At 42.1% G+C, this 16461-nt stretch overlaps 1 protein-coding gene across 10 annotated transcripts in view; it reads left to right on the forward strand.

Moving 5' to 3' along the window:
* The first annotated feature begins 643 nt into the window (after window positions 1-643).
* RESF1 (retroelement silencing factor 1) overlaps window positions 644-16461 on the forward strand; it is a 33597-nt gene continuing 17779 nt past the window's right edge. For 5 of the 10 annotated variants that reach the window (XR_004958359.1, XM_036252604.1, XM_036252608.1 and 2 more), the window contains exons 1-2: window positions 645-765; window positions 2306-2397. The gene's annotated coding sequence lies outside the window, so the exon portion shown is untranslated. Of the gene's footprint in view, window positions 766-1122; window positions 2212-2289; window positions 2398-16461 lie in introns of those variants that run through there. The other 5 variants (XM_036252612.1, XM_036252610.1, XM_036252607.1 and 2 more) reach the window with 5 other exon arrangements.

Below are 16461 nucleotides of genomic sequence, written 5' to 3' on the forward strand. Positions count from 1 at the left end.
GAACCTCTGCCCTTTCTCATTCTTAGTCATACAGGATTCCGTTGTTTACTTCCTTCTATAAAAACCCTCCTATAAAAAAGGCCTAACCAAAAAAAAAAAATAATAAAAATAAAATAAAGGTCTACTTCCTTTCTTTAGAGAAGGTTCCTCTGCATTAATGGACGTTCTCCCTACTGCAAGAAGCTAAATAAAAAACAAAAACAAAAACAAAAACAAAAAAACACAACAACAACAAAAACTACTCCTTACGCTCTACTTGGTGCACTTTCCTTTCACAAGCTTTATGGAAAGTTTGCCGACCTCCCAACTCTGATTTCCTGGTTCTGAGACCAGCAGCAACAGCCAGAGAACGTGTTAGAAATCGACATTTTCAACCCCTCTTTAGACCTACTGAATTGGTGATTTTGCAGGTGGTGCTCTTTAATCCCTCTGTAACGAGCCCCCACGGGTGATTCTGATGCAAATTAAAGAACTACCGCAGAAGAAGTTTTCGCCATCCCACCCGTGCGCGTGCTTTGCAAGCAGCCGCGTGACCCACCGGAGGGCGGGGCTGGCCGCCGCGCTGCTTATCCGGGCTGCACTAGGACCGCGGAAGCGCCGGCCTGGCGGCTGCCTCGGTCCCCTCGGGGCGGGGCCCTGTGTTCCCAGAGCCCGGGTTTCGGTGCTGGGCCCGCCCCTGAAGGCGGACCCGAGTTGACTTAAACTCTGGGACCGGGGCGGCCGGCCCGTTCTCCTGTCGTAACCCTGCAGGGTTCCGTGCTGTTGGTAAGTGTGGGACCTGGCACCTGGCTGCCCCTCGCTCGCCTTCTCGCGTCTCCGGCGAGGCAGTGGGCGCGGGGAGCCCGGGTGCCCGCGGGCAGGGGAGGGCGCGCGCCCGTCCGCCCAGCGCTTTTGTTCTGAGGCGGTGACGGAGTCGCGCGGGCTGCGGGCGCTGGGGCGGCTCCCGGCCTTGGGGTTCCCGCCGGCTCGCGCGCCTCGCGGGCCGCCGCCCGAGCCCGGCCGGCCGTGCCCCCGCGGCCCTGCTCGCCGTGCCGAGCGGCCCTGGCCCCCGCCGTCGCCTCGCGGGAGCCCGAGGGCGCCGCCTCGCCGGCTGTGCTCCTTTCACGCCTCGCTGTGCGCCGGGGAGGTCGCGGGAGCGCCCGCGAGGACGCCTTTGGTTAAACTGCAGGGCGATTGTTTCGGTGGGAGGTGTAAGAGCAGCTTCTGTTTTTAATTACCTTCTGTCGCTGGCGTGTGAAAAATTTATTTTTTTGTTTTGCATTTACTATTTATCGAGCGCTCCCGTCCTCCCCACCCCCATTATTATGCTGTTCCTCCCGAAACAAATGCCCCGCAAGTGGCCCTCGGACGCGTCGGTGCCGATGCTTTGGTTCCTCAGCCTGGCTCATGCCCAGAGGCGTTTGTGGATGCTCGGGAGCTGCGGGCGTGGGGTGTTCTTGAGGGGCGTGGGGCGTTCTTGAGGGGCGCGGGTTTCCTCGGCACACGTCCTTCGGTCCCGAGGTCAGCAGCAACCTTTCGGGGAGTCGGTTCACCGCAAACATTTTATTTGTATTCCCAGTGCCTGTCTAAAAGGTAAAGAGAAGAGCAGGTGATGTCGTTGTAGGAGCTTGGGGAGCATTTTAATTGGGCGGGTTGCAGAGCTTAATATATTAGCTGTAAATCATTTAAATTTTACTCAAATATTAACATGCACGAATGTTTAGGTTTTATTGTGGATGTACTTTCCTATACAGTTGGATTCTCTTTTACTAATCTAGTAAAGAAAATTGCTAGAAAATAACTTATTAAAAATAATCCTCACTCGAGGATATGTTTAATTAATTTGTCAGAGAGAGAGAGAGAGAGAGAGGAGAGATGTGAGAGCGAATCATCATCCATCTGTTGCCTCCCGTACCCGAGCTGGGAGATGGAACCCACAATCTAACCGGGAGTGACCCCAGAACCTTTTGGTGTAAGGGAGGAGGACCCTCCAACTAGCTGAGCCACTGGTCAGGGCAAAGTACTTTTTGTTTGGGAATGAAAGGACAGTAGTGGACTGGGAGAAGGGCACATGAATTGGAATTCTAACTTGAAAACTGAATGGTGGTCTAGGCCAGACCTAGTTTTTATTATGTGTTTTTTTTCATACATCAGATTTCAAGAAACTTATTAGTATGCTTTTCACGCACCTCAAACAGAACTTAGTACAGCAGTGTCATAGCAATTAAACAGGTTAGCATACGCTTTTATTATAAATGTAATATAAACGAAAGTGATATATAAATTGTATATTAAGTAATAATTATATAGTTTCTTGCATTTCTAGGACCAGAGAAGTAAATATTGTGGAGGGACACATGTTTGGAGAGAAATGGGAACATAGACAGTAATGATGAAGGAGTAACATCATATTTAAAGGTAAGGACTTCACCTCTAAGTAGCCTAATATATCTGTTATGGAACAAAATTATTATTATTTTTTTATCCTCACCCGAGGACATTTTTCCATTTTTTGTTCAGATAGAGTTGGGAGGGAGGGGCGGAGAGAGAGAGAGAAACATCGAAGTGAAAGGGACACATGGAGTGGTCGCCGCCCACATAACCCAACGAGGGCTGGGGACAAACTGCAACAGAGGTTCATGCCCTTAGCGGGAACCGAACCCGGATCTCTCTGGACCGCAGGCCGACACTCTAACCGCTGAGCCAAACCAGCCAGGGCAGAACAAAATTATTATTGAATCAGTATTGGCTAAAAATCAAACTATGGGGCACAATGGATTTGATGACAAAACTTAGAAATAATATGGTTGGCTTAGTATGGAGTATTCAGTTGTGCATCTTTGTAAGATAATGCAAGCAGTTTTTTATGGTGAGGTGACTGTCCCAGTTACTAAGGCAGAAGTCTACTTAAAATGATCCACAACGTGCTTTGTTTCTTCTTTGATTGTTTTATTTATTATTTCTGTCATATGGTGTTGGTGGAAGACAGCACAGAGCACAACTCTGGGAGGAGTCATTCCATGAGATACCAACCTATAAAGCCAAAGTGATCATCTCCAGGGCTTCCATCTTATAAAAACCAAGTGTTAAGAAACTGTGTGTAATGATTAAGACCATGATGCTTGCAATCAAATTGCTGAACTTCATTCAAATCTTGGCTCTATCACTTATTGTCTGTACAACCTTAGGAAATATTTAACTTCTCTATCTCAGTTATCTGATCTGTAAAAGGGGGATAACAGTAGTACCTACCTCATAAAATTGTTGTCATAATACAGCACATTTGGAACAGCTCCTGGCACATGGTGAGTACTCAATAAATTTTAGCTATTGTCATATTAGAGGAAATGTATTTTATGGCCTAAGACAGTAAGCTCTACATGAGTTCACCAGCTTTGTGTGAAGTTTTCACTGTAGATCCTGTTGTAGGCTCTGTTTTTATAAGGAAGTACTAGACACAACTCTGGTTTTCACCTACAGGTTTATTTGAAATGATAATTACCTCCATTAAATTCTCCATCCAGGGCAACAAATTTGCCCCAAAGCTTTGCTTTGCTTTATTCTGTGATGTGCTGAAAGCTCTCATCCTTTTTTAAAATATGTTTTTAATTGATACTTTTTAGAAAGCGAGGAAGGGAGAGAGATAGAAACAGATGTGAGAGAGAAACATCCATTGACTGCCTCCTGCACACCCCCTACTGGGTGAAACCCAGGCATTTATCTTGACTGGGAATCTGATTCGCAACCAGGACCTCTCAGTCCTTGGGATGAGGCTCAATCCACTGAGCCACACCAGCCAGGCATGAAGCTGTCATCCCTTTTATGTTATCATGGTCTTGGACCCAATAGGAACATAAATGTTTAGGGAATTGATCTGACTTACTATTTCAAAAGACATTTATAAAGGTGAATTTCAAGATTGATTTATTTTTTTGATCTAGCCAGGTCTTTTTCATCCCTCTCCATCTCCCCACTGGACACATACTGTGTGAAATAGACATAGAAAGCATTAAATGAGATAAAGAGACAACAGTTTACCAACCCTGTTTATAGAAATGCAAGTTAAATTTACTTTATGCTAAGCCTTGTAAAGAAAGAAGTAATCATGTGGACCTTGAAGAATTCTAAATGTTTTGTTGGGAGGCAGCTATGTACTTGTTTATTCTTAACTGCCGTAAGTGTGCTTGTAAATTGAAGTGCAATGTTAGCCTGTTGAAGTAAATGTCTTAGACATTTGCTAATAGTTATGATTGCAGGGATTTAATGAGTCACTAAGGTTCTCTTGAGACGTATTAAATTACAAAACTTAATTTGTGTTGGTAAATAAAAATTTTAACTTGGGCTTAAAATTTCAAACTGTAGAAATTGTATTGTATTACCAGATCAACTTTATCTGGTTGTTAGCTAAAAATTTCATTTGATTCCTGCTATAATTTGCATTTTATTGATTTGAAGTAAGTTTGAAGGTCAAAAAATAGTTTTTACCCTTAGTTAGAGGTTAAGGAAGAGGGCAAGAGAGAGATAGAAACATCGATTGAGAGAAAATCAATTGGCTGCCTCCTGCATGCCCCCCACAGGGGATTTGGCCCACAACATGGGCATGTGCCCTGACCTGGAATCCATCTGTCGATATCCTGGTTCAACCTCTGAGCCACACCAGTTGGGCTAGTTTTTTTTTTTTTAAGGAGAATTTTTTTCAATTGAAATTTTTTTTTCTTTTTAGAGAGAGAAGGGAGAGATAGGGACATTTATGTGAGATAGAAACAACTCCCTTTGTTGGGTGGTCCTAGTATCTCTAGGCATATATCTGTTGATAGAATGTCTAAACCTATAGAAAAATTGTATGAATTTATTTGAGCCTAATTGAGGACATACATGGAAGCCGGATCTCAACAGACTGAGAAAATGCTCTGGGAGAATGTTAGTTTTGCAGTTTTTTGTGTGCATTTGGAAAGAAAAAGTTTGCATGAAACTCACTGGCCAATAGATCATGGAAGCTGGAGAAAGCAGGGGTGGAGGGGGGAAATCACTGATTGGATAAAAGTAAAATGGAGATACATACCTTGCTGGGTACAGGATGTTAACATTTACAGTAAATAGGGACAGTGTAGAGACCGAAAGATCATGTGCTCCCTTGAGGGTAGTTATGCCTCCCAGGGGTTTGGAAAAGATTACTCTGGCATTTCAAAGGTGTGTTGCCTTAGGTGCATAAGAACAATGGACAGGGCTTGCTTAAGGGAAAGATAAATCTTTTTTTAAATGTTTTTTAGTGATTTTTTTTAGAGAGGAAGGGAGAGATAGAAACATTGTGACAGAAAAACGTTGATCTGCTGCCTACTACACACACCCCCAGTGGCGATGGAGCCACAACCCAGGCATGTGTCCTGACTGGGAATCGAACCTGACCTCTCAGTCCATGGGGTGACTGAACCACACAGCTAGGCAAGATAAACCTTTTACTAAGGAAGTCATAGGCCTGGGGCAACTACCCACCATTACCTGCCGACTTAGGAATTTATGATGAGATCATCCTGTGAAGTTACCTTGGTCACTGAGCTTGTCCAATTTACTGCATCTGCCTTCTTTTGTTCAGATATCCAATAAGCTTCAACTTGTACAGATCGTGTCTTTTGTCTGCTTGCTCCACCAAAAGTTCAAATTCCATTGGCTCTCATTGGGCCATGTGCATATCTGGGTTAACAGGAAAATGCTGGGATTTTTTTAAAACTAGCTTAGAGATTATAATTCATATACTATATTCATATAATTCAGTTAACCCTTTTACAAGGTGCAGTGGTTTTGAGTATATTCACATAAATGAATATTTGTGTAATCATTACCATGATCAATCTTAGAACATTCTACCCCAAAAAGAATCTTCACATTCATTTTCAGTCACTCCTTATTCCTCAGCTACCCATCCCTAGGCAACTATTAATCTAGTTTCTGGCCCTGGCCAGTTTGGTTCAGCCTTAAGAGTGTTGGCCTGCAGACCAAAGGGTCTCAGGTTCCATTCCTTGTTAAGGCCACTTAACCTGGATTGCAGGTTCGATCTTGGGCCCTGATTGAGGGCCTGCAGGAGGCAATCAATGGATGTGTCTCTCTCACATTGATGTTTCTCTCTTTCTCTTGCCTTCCTTCCCTTCCGCTCTAAGAATTAATGGAAAAATATCTTTGGGTGAGGATTAACAACAATAGAAAATTTAGTTTCTGTCTCTAGCTTTGTGTATTCTGAACATTTCATTTAGATGAAATCATATGTGGTCTTTTTACTCTTCTCTTCACCTAGCACAGAATTTTCTTTTTCTTTCTTTTTTATCCTTACCCAAAGACATTTTTCTATTTTTTCAGGCAGTGGGAGGGAGGGAGGGGGAGAAAAAGGGAAGGAGGGGGAGAGAGAGAGAGAGAGGGAGGGAGGGGGAGAGAGAGAGAGAGAAACAGAAACATGGACATGAAAGGGACACATCAAGTGGCTTCCTCCCGCACAACCCAACCAGGGCGGGGGACAAACTGTAACTGAGGTACGTGCCCTTAGCGGGAACCGAACCCAGGCCTCTCTGGACCGCAGGCTGACGCTCTAACTGCTGAGCCAAACTGGCCAGGGCCTAGCACAGTATTTTCAAGGTTCAGCCATGTTGATGCGTATATGTACATCATTCTTTTTTTTAATATTCCTTATTGATTTTAGAGGAAGGGAGAGGGAGAGAGAGACATAAATATCAGTGAGAAAGAACATCTATTGGCTGCCTCCTGCATGCCCCTCACTGGGGATTTGGCCCACAACCTGGGCATGTGTCCTGACTGGGAATCAAACCAGTGACCTCTTGGTGCATGGGTCGATGCTCAACCACTGAGCCACACCTTCGGGACATCATCCTGTTTATTGCTAAATAATGTTAACATCATGTAGATATATGTGCCACATTTTGTTTTTATCCTTTCATGTTAATAGATGCGTTGTTTCTTCATTTTGGCCACTATGACTAATGCTGCTGTGGGTATTCATGTACAAGTGTTTGTATAGACATTTTCAGTCCTCGGGTATATATACCTAGGCGTGGAATTGCTCTGTCACATGGTGACTCTGTTGGACCTTTTGAGGAAATGTCAGACTTATTCAAAGTAGGTAAACCATTAATATTCTCAACCGCAATGCATGAGTTCAGTTTGTTCCCATAATACCAACACTTGTCTTTTCAGTTATAGCTGTCATAGTGAGCAAGTTGTGATAGCTCATTGTGGTTTTTTTATTGCATTTCCCTGACAATGTTGAGCATCTTTTTGTATACCTATTGTCTGTTTGTATATATGTTTTGGACAAAGGGGCTATTCAAAACCTTTATAGACTGTTTTTTTCTTTCCTTTATAGACTTTAAATTTGAGTTTTCTTTGTATCATTGAGTTGTAAGAGTTTGTGTTCTGGATTCTAGTTCTTTACTGGTGGCCATAAACGTGAAGGTTTTATTTGGTTTCTGTTCCCTTGATTAATGTCTGTCCTATGTCAGTACTAACTATATGGTCTTGTTTACTGTAATTTTGTTACAACAAAAATTAAACTGAATAAATTTGAAGATCTAATTGGCTTTATTGAACAGTCCCATCTAGTAAATAGAAGGGTGCTCCTGGATGTTGTAGAAAATTATTATTAATATTGTATGTCATTATTGAAAATAAAAAGAAGTGGAAATGGAAGGATTTGATAGGAAACTGGGGCAACAAGGTTATTGACAATGTTACGGAAAAGACTCAGACCGAACCCCGGAGGAATCGAAGAGGTTCCTTTATTCACGCATGTGGACCTAGAGGAGGCAGTCTCCAAATTCTGGACCCAAGTTACAGGGCACACCGACATTCTTTAGATGTGAGAGCTGCTTATAGAAAGCAGGAAGCGAAAAGGTCTGGTTATCTCTAGGAAGCAAAAGGGTCTGGTTATCTCCTGGGAAGCAAAAGGGTCTGGTTATGTCCTGGGTGCTTGCTTTTTCTAAAATAGTGGCTTACTTCCTCTATCAACAAAAGAAAAGGAAGGATTGTTTCAGGCCAAGTCACCTGACTTTGGGAGAATGGCTGCAGGGGTCTTTCCAGGCACATTATCTCAGTAATTGTGATCAAGAAATTTCCCTTCTGAGAGGGGCTGAAACTACAGTTAAGTCAATTTGCTGTCTTGGGGGCAAGTGACCTCACATTCATTCAGCCTGTTAATTCTTTTTCTTTAACAGTATGTCTTGAAATTGTGAAGTATGAGTTCTCCAACTTTTTTCTTTTTCAAATTGAATGCTAGGATTCAGGTTCTCAATTTCTGCAAAGAAATCTGGATTTTGATAAGGATAGTTTTTAGATTTCCTACATCTTCTTGAGATGGTTTTTTGGTCAGTATGTCTTTTGGAGGTCTTCTGGGGTTTTGCACATAATTCCTATGTGTGTGAGTGTGTGATTACCCTCACACCAACAAGTTATTCTCTGTGGATAGATTGAGTACTCAGTCCCACAAAACCAGCTTCCTCAGCCTTCAGACACCAGTGTCATTACCTGTGCTTCTGACTCACTGGCTACAGATTGAAGGTTTCCATGACCTCCTGCTTGGACATCACATGCTAGCTGTAAGTCCAGGTTGTTACTTGTACTTACAGCTGACTAACCAGCTATAGATGGTACAGAGGTTTTCAAGACCCCTTTCCTCAGAATCAATTATTTTGCTAGGGGAGCTCACAGAACTCAAACATTTTATCTACTTAATTACTGATTTATTGCAAAGGATATGAATCAACATCTAGATGGAAGAGCTGCGTAGAGTTCGGTGGAAAGGGGCTTGCATGCCCTCTCCTAGCATGCCTCTCCCCAGATTTCCACCTGTTCACCAACTCTGAAGCTCTCTGAATCCTGTTGTGTGTGTGTGTGGGCTTTATGATATAGTCATGATTGATTAAATGAAAAGACACCTTTATTGATCTTATCACTTAGGAAAATCCAAGGGTTTTAGGAGCTCTGTGCCAGAAATGGGGATGAAGACCAAATTTGGTAAAACCAAATTAAATCCAAGCTTAACATTGTTGATGGGTTCTGACTTAAAATGAAATGATTATGCCCTGGCTGGTTTGGCTCAGTGGTAGAAAATCGGCCTGCGTACCATTGAGTCACGGGTTTGATTCGGGCCAGGGTCACATACCTTGGTTGCAGTTTGTCCCAGGCCCTGCCTGGTCGGGGTCGTGTGGGGGCAACCAGTCAGTGTGTCCCTCTCACGCCAATGTTTCTGTCTCTTTTCTCTCTCTCCCATTCTGTCTGAAGATAAATAGAAAAATATCTTCTAGGGTGAGGATTAAAAAATAAATAAAACGAAATGACTATGATAAGCCAATTTTATCGTAGGTTAATTGGTATAAGCAAGAGTTATGTTTCTAAGATAACTCATCAATGTTATAACAAAGCAATGTTATTTGAGGACCTGCTATATATATTTTTTAATGTAAATTTTTTTTTTATCCTCACCCAAGGACATTTTTCCAATTTTTGTTCAGATAGAGTGGGAGGGAGAGAGAGGAAGAGAGAGAAACATTGATGTGAAAGGGACACATCAAGTGGCTGCCACCTACACGACCCAACCAGGGCCGGGGACAAACTGCAACTGAGGTACATGCCCTTAGCAGGAATTGAACCTGGGTCTCCCTGGACCACAGGCCAACGCTCTAACCGCTGAGCCAAACTGGCCAGAGCTATTTTTTAATATAAATTATAATATTACAGAGGGTTTGTCCTTTTCATCCAAATATTATTAAACACATTTGCTTACAGTTACTCATAGTATTTTTTAAAATGGAAGATTGATAGTAATGTCCCTATTTCATTGCTGATTTTAGTAATTTAAGTTCTTTTATTTTCTTAGTCTAGCTAAAGGTTTATCAGTTTCAGTGATTTTTTTTCAAACACCCAACTTGTAGTTTTGAACCTATTCTCTATTTTTTTTTTAATCCTCACCCGAGGCTATTTTTCATTTATCTTCAGATACAGTGAGAGGGAGAGAGCATGGGAGAGCTTGAATGAAAGAGAGAAACATCGATGGGAGAGAGACACATTGACTGGCTACCTCCTGCACAACCCTGACCAGGGCCGGAGACCTAACTGCAACCGAGGTATGTGCCCTTGACCGAAATTGAACCCGCAACTCTGGTCCATGGGCCCATTCTCTAACCACTTAGCAAACCGGCCAGGCCTTATCTCTATTTTTATACCCTGTTGGCAGAACTCCCCCCCCCTTTATTAATTTTAGAGAGAGGAAGGGAGAGGGAGAGAGAGATAGAAACATCGATGAGAGAGAACATGGATTGGCCGCTTCCTGCATGTCCCCCACTGGGGATTGGGCCCAAAACCTGGGCATGTGCCCTGATCTGGGAATCTAACTGGCGACCTTTTGGTGCAGGGTCGATGCTCAATCACTGAGCCACAACAGCCGGACCTGTTGGCAAAACTTTGTGACAACAAAGGATATAATATAGATCAACAGGAAAAAGATATTCATAGACAAATTCCGGAGAGGTCGCTGTGTGCTTCCAGCTTTTTCCTCAGTGAGAATTGAATGGACATGCTTTTTTCTGCAACTGCAAACTGTAGGGACATATGGTCTCAAGAACAATTTATATGCCCGAAAAACTCTTCAGGACCCCAAAGAACATTTGTTTATGTAGGTTGCAACAATATTTACTGTATTAGAACTAAAATTTTATTTTATTTTTATTTATATTTTTAGGTACGTGCCCCTAGTGGGAACTAAACCCAGAACACTCTGGTCCACAGGCCAACTATCCAACTGCTGAGCCAAAATGGCCAGGGCAGAACTAAAATTTTAAATAATTATTTTCTTTAATATATAATAAATCCTTACACGATAATATATCTTCCAAAAACAATAGTGAAAAGAGTAGCATTGTTTTGTATTTTTGCAAATCTCTTTAATGTCTGGCTTAACAGAAAATAGTTGGATTCTCCTCTCTTCACTTTGCCATATGCGGTATTTTTTTTGTTAAAATAAGGGCTCTTTTTATTTTAATATTTTTTTATCCTCACTTGAGGACATTTTTCCACTTTTTATTCAGACAGAGCGGGAGGGAGGGAGAGAGAGAGAGAGAAACATCGACGTGAAAGGGACACATCGAGTGGCTGCCACCCGCACAACCCAACCAGGGCCGGGGACAAACTGCAACCACAGTACATGCCCTTAGCGGGAACTGAACCCAAGTCTCTCTGGACCACAGGCCGACGGCTCTAACTGCTGAGCCAAACTGGCCAGGGCTCAGCAGTTTTAGTTGAAGTAGTGGAAAGGTGTTTGTTGGGTGATAGAAATTTATCTCAGGTAGGTAACTGCTTCGTAATGGCCCTAACGATTCACTGCCACAATTTCTAACAGTTACTACATTTTTACCTACGTGACCCTGTCATTGAACAGTGTGTTGTGGCTAGGGTGGCTTGGAGCATGGGATCAGTCAGTTTCACAACTGAGTGATTATCATCCCTTCTCACCCAGCAAAACTTGCATAGCTCTCCTGTGTTTATTTTACTGGGGAAGGAAGACATAGATTGGGGGGGGAGGGTTGTTAAGTGGCTTTACTCCAGGCTGTTGCTACCATCCTCAACATAACTGCTGGCCAATGGGAGATATTAATGTAAGGACACTTAGAAACTTTCAGCAGTTGCTGACTTTGATAGTGGATGTCCTTGGGAATTGTGTCCTTGGGCAACGGCCTGCATACTTCATCCTATTAGTCATGATTTCCTGATTAAGGGAAAGTAGAATACTTTTGTATTTCCTAGGCTATCATTATGGTTCTGAATTTAATTGATTGTCAGATATGTCATCCCTTCCCTGATCCTGCTGACAAGAAGGTTTCTTCTGATACCTGAGGTCCTTGAATCATTAATCTCAACCTTCAGTTTTATCAACTCTGGATATTAGCCCATTCCAACAAAATGCCTGTATTGAGGTTCTTGCAGCCCTCTCAACAGAACCTGAAACGAACAGAGGTTAAACACTGGAATGTGGTGTATAGTGACAGGGGTAACTAACGGGATAACAATTTTATCAGATTTCTCTTTAGAGGCTTTTCAGCCTATTTAATGGGAAGCCCGTTTTATGGGAACTGATCAGTTTTACTGAAAGAATGGTTCTACCTCAGGAGGCATAAAATTGGCACATTCCCGCCCTGGCCAGTTTGGCTCAGCGGTTAGAGCGTCGACCTGCGGTCCTGAGAGACCCGGGTTCGGTTCCCGCTAAGGGCGCGTACCTCGGTTGCAGTTTGTCCCCGGCCCTGGTCGGTCGTGCGGGTGGCAGCCACTCGATGTGTTCCTTTCACATCGATGTTTTTCTCTCTCTCTCTCTGTTCCTCTCTCTCCCTCCCACTCTACCTGAACAAAAAAATGGGAAAATATCCTCGGGTGAGGATAAAAAAAAAAAAAAAATTGGCACATTCCCCCCTCCTCCCCCTTTTTAAAATATCCTCACCCGAGGATATTTTACGATTTATCTTCACATAGAGTGGGAGGGAGAGAAGAGAGTAACATCGATGATGAGAAGGGCATGTCTACGGTTGCCTCCTGCACAATCCCGACGTGGGCCTGGGACAAACTGCAACTGAGATACATGCCCTTGACCAGAATCAAATCCGCAGCTTTTAGGTCCGCAGGCCTTTGCTCTACCACTGAGCCAAACCAGCCAGGGCACATTCCTATTTTAACAAGTGTTACTTACACACCTAATACAGTTTGTACCCCAACGGAATACTGTATCTTATATAGCTTATATTTGCCTGGTAAACACTAATCATGTATTTGAGGCAGTTGTCAGGTTTTTAGATATTTAAGACCACTGACCATCTGATGGATCATGTTTCCTTGAGGTGGGTACCTAGAGGGCTCTAAAATGAGTTGTTAGGCAGAACGCCAAGGAAGGACAACTGACTTCTTCATGTGTACTCTCTTATCTTTAATTCCCACTTTAGGGAATAACACAACTAGAAAAGGTAGCAAACTACAACTGACCCTTAAACAACATGGATTTAAACTGGGAAGATCCACTTATACATGGATTTATTTTTCAATAAATACATATCGTACTATGTAACTTTGTTGTAAGAGTACCGTATGTTATACATAAACAAAATATGTGTCAATTGTTATTAGTAAGGCTTTTAGTCAACAGTGGACTTGGTAGTTAAAGTTTTGGAGAATCAAATGTTATAATTGGATTTTCAACTGCAAAGTTTGTGGGTGGTAGTCAGTGCACCTAGTCCCTGTGTTATTCAAGGGTTACTTGTAGTTTGGACTTTCTAGCCAGAATGATAGTTGCGTTGCACTGAACTTCCTGCTAGCCAGTCATGATGGGATATAATTGCCAACATCCCATACTATACCTGGATTAATCGGTCAAAAAAAATAGAGCAGTTTATTTCCCACTGTCCTGTTTTTTGTGTGGCTCTCACTGGTGAAGCTTGATGATATTTGGGACATAGCTAACCTCATGCGGAGATCCTGATTGTGACCTGACCTCCACAAGAGGCCTGATCATCCTGCTGGGAGTCACAGTCTACTCACTCTACCTAGTGTTGCCTATGAGAAAGTACAAGAGTATCTGATGGAGTAGCCTAGGAATCTGAAGAGAATTTGTAGCTGGATGCATGACAGATTCGGGAGTAGAGGTATAAATGACCTTTGTCTTCCCATAGGCCACACAGTTAATCTTGGTCTGACGCACATGTTGGCAGGACACTCTGCAAGTTCTCCCAGAACAAATGTTGATACACAGCCTTGTGAGAAATAGCCACAAGGTTGTTTCTTGTGTGCCTCCCTAGTTTCAGTTGAGCATAGTATTATTTTACTACATCCGTTCACCTTTGGGGTACAGCTGCAGGCTCCTCAGCAGCCTGTGTTCTCATCTGCCTCAGTAAAACCTAGGACTGGGTGGGGATACTGATGTTGGTTTTGCTATTTTTTTTTTTTTTTCCTCACCCAAGGACATTTTTCCTTTTTTTTTTTGTTCAGATAGAGTGGGAGGGAAAGAGAAAGAGAGAGAGAACCATCGATGTGAAAGGGACACATCAAGTGTCTGCCACCCACACGATCCAACTAGGGCCGGGGACAAACTGCAACTGAGGTACATGCCCTTAGCAGGAACTGAACCCGGGTCTCAGGACCTCAGGTTGATGCTCTTGGTTTTGCTTTTTGAGTGAGTAATAAACTATGTAAATCCATTTGGTCTTGTCTCTTTTTTATCTGTGTGGAGAAACAGCTTTATAGATATGATAGTAGGACTTCTAACCCTACTTCTAGCTAGGGCCCCACTGCTTAGGGAAGACTGCTTAACGTCATTCATTTATTGTGACAATTAAATGTGAGAATGTATTTAGAACACTCAGGACATTTCTTGGCCTATCTTGAATTCTCAAACATTAGCTATTTATAAAGTTGTTTATAAAAAAAAATGTTATAAGTAATGTGAAGCTTAGAAGAATACTCTTCAAAACCTATTTCAAGAACTTGATAACCATATTTCTCCTGTGACTGAGGACACATTAAGTCAGAGCTAGAAAAGTTTCAATAAATCATAGTACTTTTGGAATTCCTGAAAAGTGGCTTTTACATTAGAGTGTTGGTGTTTGTGCTTTGGTTGATTTTTTTTTTTTTTTTTAAATAGAGGTATTGCCCTGGCTGATTTAGTTCAGCCATTAGAGCATCAGCCCATGGACCAGAGAATCCCAAGTTCGGTTTCCACTAAGGGCACGTACCTTGGTTGCAGTTTGTCCCCGGCCCCAGTTGGGGTCCTGCGGGTGGCAACCAGTCAATGTGTGTCTCTCACATCGACGTTTCTCTCTCACGCGAGCGCTCTCTCTGAAGATAAATGCAAAAATGTCCTTGGGTGAGGATAAAAATAAACAGATAAGTAGAAGTATCTATAGCCCTGGTCGGTTTGGCACAAGCTCAGGTGGTGGGCTCAGTCTCTAGTCAGGGGCGTGCAGGAGGCAGCTGATCGATGTTTCTTTCCCACATCAGTGTTTCTCTCTCTCTCCAAAAAAAAAAAAATCAATAAAAAAATTTTGTGAAAGTTTAGTCTTTTTTATGATCACACATAGGAAAGCACCATGGATTCTCTCTTAGGACAGGAGTATATGAATTATGCTTCCAAATTTTCCCAGTTCAGACCAAGCACTTTATGAATGTCAACTTGCAAGAACTGCTTGCCTTGTAGTGAGGGCTACCATATCTTGTCAGCATTAACATGTTAGTATTACCTATTCTGTTAACTGTAAAACCTTCAGCCAGGTAAGTGGGTTTAGTAGAGCCAAACTTTGTGCACACAATGGCTAGGCTTATTTAAGGTTCACTAATTCACTTATAGCCAGTCAAAGCAAGGATGTTTCTAGAAGAATTCTGCACAACAGATTATTATAAGAATCTAGTGCTTTGATGTCACCTGCCCATGTTACTGGGCTGCTTACTGACCTTTTCACCAGAGTACTTGGACTATTGGATCCAGCCCACAGTAACTGCCAGAGAAGTTAGAACCTTAAACCTACCAGACAACCAACATGCAATTATTCACTGACCTACAATGAGGTACTTGAGGTTTTTTTTTTTTTAACCACCACTGGAAAGGAATGAGGGAGTGTATGATGTATTAAAAACTTGTATCCTAATGCTTTGTTAGGTGCATATATGTTTACAATTGTTACATTTACTTGGTGGTTTGACCCTTGTATGATTATAAAATGTCCCCGATTATCTATAATAACGTTTTTTTGTTTCATTGTATTTTGTCTGATAATACATTCCTCTCCTTTTAATTTCAATATGTTTATCTTTGGATCCCTGAAGTATATCTATTGGACACAGTATGTAATTAGTTTTTGAAAATGTAGTCTGGTCCTGATGGGTGGCTCAGTTGTTTGGAATGTTACCCTGTACACTGATAAGCTGTAGGTTTCATTCCCTTTCAGGGCACGTACCCAGGTTGCAGGTTTGATCCCCAGTCGGGTGCATATGGCAAGCAACCACATGGATGTTTCTCTCCCTCTCTCTGTAAAATCAGTTAAAAAAAAAAAAAAAATATATATATCCTTGGGTAAGGATTTAAAAAAAATAAAATGAAGTCTAACATTCACTGTCTTTTAAAACACTTTTTAAATTAATTTAGAGAGAGAGGAAGGGGACAGAAAGAGATGGAGAAAATAGAAAGAAAGAAAGAAACATTGATTTTTGTACCTATTTGTGTTTATTGGCTGATTCTTGTATGTGTCCTGATTGGGGATGGAACTTGCAACCTTGGCGTATCAGGACGATGCTCTAACCAACTGAGCATCCTGGCCAGGTTAATCACTATGAAATAGAATGTTGAAGCTATTCACATTTAAAGTTATAAATGACCTAGTTGGATTAATATCCACTATTGTTACTTTTTGTTTTTTACTTGTCTTAATTTTATTCCCTTACCTTTTTTTTTTTTTT

The sequence above is a fragment of the Molossus molossus genome, unplaced genomic scaffold, assembly GCF_014108415.1.
Source record: "Molossus molossus isolate mMolMol1 unplaced genomic scaffold, mMolMol1.p scaffold_m16_p_10, whole genome shotgun sequence".
Classification (NCBI taxonomy): domain Eukaryota; kingdom Metazoa; phylum Chordata; class Mammalia; order Chiroptera; family Molossidae; genus Molossus; species Molossus molossus.